At 41.1% G+C, this 3,816-nt stretch overlaps 1 non-coding gene across 1 annotated transcript; it reads right to left on the bottom strand.

The window, feature by feature from the left end:
* Positions 1-550: 550 nt before the first annotated feature.
* LOC150033237 (small nucleolar RNA R71) lies at positions 551-657 on the bottom strand. Its single transcript, XR_016524182.1, has one exon. It is a non-coding gene; the product is annotated as a small nucleolar RNA R71 (small nucleolar RNA).
* Positions 658-3,816: the final 3,159 nt, after the last annotated feature.

The following is a 3,816-nucleotide window of genomic DNA, read 5'->3' as shown; positions in this document are numbered from 1 at the left end:
CTTTGCAGATTCTCAATCTCTAGCAAATTACGACCCAGAGATTGAGAGGATGTTCAGACGACGATTAAGAGACAACTGCCAACAACAAGACAGAACCCCAAGAATGGCAGAACAACCGGTAGAAAGGGCCGTGAACGCAAACAATATAATGGCCAACCCCATCCTTTTGGTGAATGACCGCAATAGACCCATTCGGGACTATGCATCACCCAACCTCTATGATTTCTCTCCAAGAATCATGAGGCCAATGCTAGATGTATCGAGGTTTGAAATGAAGCCGGTAATGTTGCAGATGATCCAGGCTGTTAGGCAGTTTGAAGGGAGGCGTGGCGAAGACCCGCACGCCCACCTCTGAAGCTTCATAGAAATCTGAAACACTTTTGTGTTCCTGAATATCTCTACCGAAGAAGTTCGACTAACTCTGTTTCCATTTTCGCTGTGTGATCAGGCAAGAAAATGGGCGTATTCCCTCAAGCTGTGAGAGATCACTTCGTGGGAATAGGTGGTGGAAAAGTTTATGAAGAAGTATTTCCCATCAACTGAGAATGCTAGGAGAAGGAAATTAATAACAAATTTTAAACAAGAAAATGATGAATCGCTCAGTGATGCTTGGGTGAGGTTTAAGCAGTTGGTAAGAGACTGTCCACATAATGGCTTACCAAACTGCTTGCAGATGGAGATTTTTTACCAAGGACTGAATCCCTCTTCGCAGACTGCTGCCAATGCAGCAACAGCTGGTGGTCTGCTTGACAAAACATATGAGGAGGTAAAGAGTATACTTGATCGAATTTCAAAAAATCACGAGGATTGGCAAGAAAGCGATCAAAGATTAAGAATTAAAGTTAATGATGCAAACAACGAGGTCATCGCATCCCTGCAAAACCAGATGACTACGATGATGAGTTTGATCCAAGGCATTGCAATTAATCACACGGGAGTGAAGAAAGGGCAGGTCAACGCAATTGCTAAAAAAATTGCAAGTTGTGTTATTTGCAGAGACGCTCATTCGATGGAGGAATGTCCAGCTAACCCACAGTCAGTATGCTTCATAAAGAACAATCCCTAGTCCGATACATATAACCCCGGGTGGAGAAACCACCCAAATTTTACGTGGAAAAATCAACAACAAAACTTCCAACCTGTGGCACAAAAAGGAGGGCCACCCGGATTTTTCTCGCAAAACAACAGTCCAATGCATAGTTAAGCTAGCAGATCGCAAACACCGCAATCTTCGTCCTTAGAGAGCTCATTGAAGCATTACATTGTGAAAAATGAATCAGTGCTTCAGAATCAAGCAACGTCCATTTGAAATCTCGAACTTCAGCTGGGATAAATTGCGGGTGAGCTGAAAAATAGACCGCAAGGAGTGTTGTCGAGCTCAACCGAGCTTCCTCACAATGCTGAGGGTACCGAGAAGGAACAATGCTTAGCAGTCTCCTTGCTAAGCGACAACATGACTGCGGAAGTAGAGGAGGAGCCTATTGCGACCAACTTGAATGCGGTGACATCCGAGGAGCCGTTGACTTACAATTTGGAAAAGCCCAAGAAAATGAACCTCGAAGTTGTGTCCACCCTCAAGCCTTCAGAACATGAGACAGAAGAAGTCCAACTACCACCAACTCTGCAAAGATTGAAAGAAAAACAAAATGATGAAGACAAGACCACAACAGTGGCCACAATGCAAAATGTTATAATCCCACAAAAAATGTGCGACCTAAGAATCTTCACGATACCATGCTCCATTGTAGGGGTTTACAGTGGCCAAGCGATCTGTGATCTTGGGGCGAGTATAAACATAATGCCATTATCCATCTTCAAATGATTGAGTATTGGCATACTCACGCCCACGACAGAGACTCTCCTGCTTGCGAACCGATCCTGAATACATCCTGAAGGAGAGTTGAAAAATATCGTAATCTCAATTGACAAATTCATCCTACCGGCAGACTTCCTCATTTTGGATTATAAAGCGGACGAAGATGCGCCCATCATATTGGGACGACCTTTCCTTTCGATCGATCGCACTCAAATTGATGTGCACAAGGGGGAGATTGTAATGAACATTCATAGGGAAAAGCTTCGGATTAAGGCGGTCAAGATCCCAGAGGATAAAGAAAAGAGGGAAAAGCCACCATGGATGTGAAAAGACCAGCTTGGAATAAGCAGGCCCTGAGTTTCTATATAACTCAACCTCATCAGGGACGTAAACCTTTTGAATATCCTTTCTCTACATCAATACTTCATGAACCTTTAGCATCTTAATTTTGTCTATTATCGCATATCTATTTTTTTCTTACTCTACAAAAAAAGAGGGGGGGGGGGGGGTGGGAGGGGTAATCGTGCTGAACGATTGCGGTAAAACTTTTTTTTATTAAATATTATTTGACCCTCTCATTGTTTTTCTTGCAACGATCGAGGCGAACGATTGCGGAGGCGTTACACGGAAAAGCAACTTATCTTATTCTATCACTGCAATCTAAAGATAGGAGATTGTCGCAAAGAAGGATGCGTCAACAAACAATGCGGGCGACAACACAAATTTGGGGGTTGTATTCTTCCTTGACTCTATTCTAAATTTTGCACTATCGTATTGTATTTTAATTTTGAAAGTTTTATCACCGCACCCTCTTTGATTACCGTAATCATTTCATATTGATAAATTTAGTAAGTCACCGCATGATTTCTCTTTGCCAATTATGATTTCAATGATGAAACATATGCTTCTATTCTTTCGTATATTCTATAGTCAACTTAATTTTAAGATAGTCACCTCATGAAATATTTCTAGAAGATAGGGGTCTGCTAGCTTTCTTTCAAACTCTCTTTACGAAGCCTTCTAAGAACATCGCATGACTTCTTTCAATCTTTTGGCAATGAGGACATTGCCACATTTTAAATTTGGAGGTGAGGTATTTATTTTCGACCTTGTATTTTGAAAAAAAAAAGAAAAAAAGAGGAAAACTTTGAGAATAATAACTCCGCTGTCAACGCAATAGGGAGACCCATGTTGAATTTGGAGGTGAGGTATTTATTTTCAACACAATAACAACTCCGCATTTTAAATTTGGAGGTGAGGTATTTATTTTCAATGCAATAACAACTCTGCACTGTTTGCTATTAACGCATTGCATGCATCCTATAGACAGGATATGATTGTGTGCGGTCACCTTGCTTTTGTGCATCTTGCATCATCGAATAAGAAAAGAGTAGAGACTTAGGAATAAGCTCTATGGACACTTTTGTTTTCAACACATGCATCCTAGACTTAGGAGTACCGCATTTGCATTGGAAAATGACTTGTTGTGCATGAGTGTAGCATGATCACATAGTCTGATGCATTCCCAAGTAACGCTAGCTAAAGACCTTATCAACCCGTTCATCCGCATACTCAGTGCATCTATCACACAATCAAACATTCCTCGAATCCGCCACATTTGTTTATTTCATTACCGCAACAAACAAAACCAACAACTAATTAAGTTACCGATTACCGCAAAGTCCTTCGAGAAATTACCACTGCATATTGTTTTCCAAGTCCCTGAGTTCGACCCTAGACTTACTAGGAAACTCAGTGGGGTTTACACTTGGATTCCACTGAGAAAACTTGATTGCTCAATGCAATTCCATCATCGCATTTCCTTCATAATTTCACATCATAAAACAACGCATCACTCTTTCAAGTATCTCTAAAGGATGATGGATGCATACATAAGACAAGATGATCGCATAAAATGAAGATCTTAGGTCGTGCTAGCTAAGTGCTTCTCAACCCATTCGGAAGTTTAGTTACTCATGTGCATTTTGAAGAGATTGAAC

The sequence above is a fragment of the Benincasa hispida genome, chromosome 10 (assembly GCF_027475165.1).
Source record: "Benincasa hispida cultivar pf3 chromosome 10, pf3_genome.v1.1, whole genome shotgun sequence".
Lineage (NCBI taxonomy): Eukaryota > Viridiplantae > Streptophyta > Magnoliopsida > Cucurbitales > Cucurbitaceae > Benincasa > Benincasa hispida.
The sequence above is the reverse complement of the archived record's forward strand: the minus strand, read 5'-3'. Positions and strand labels throughout refer to the sequence as shown.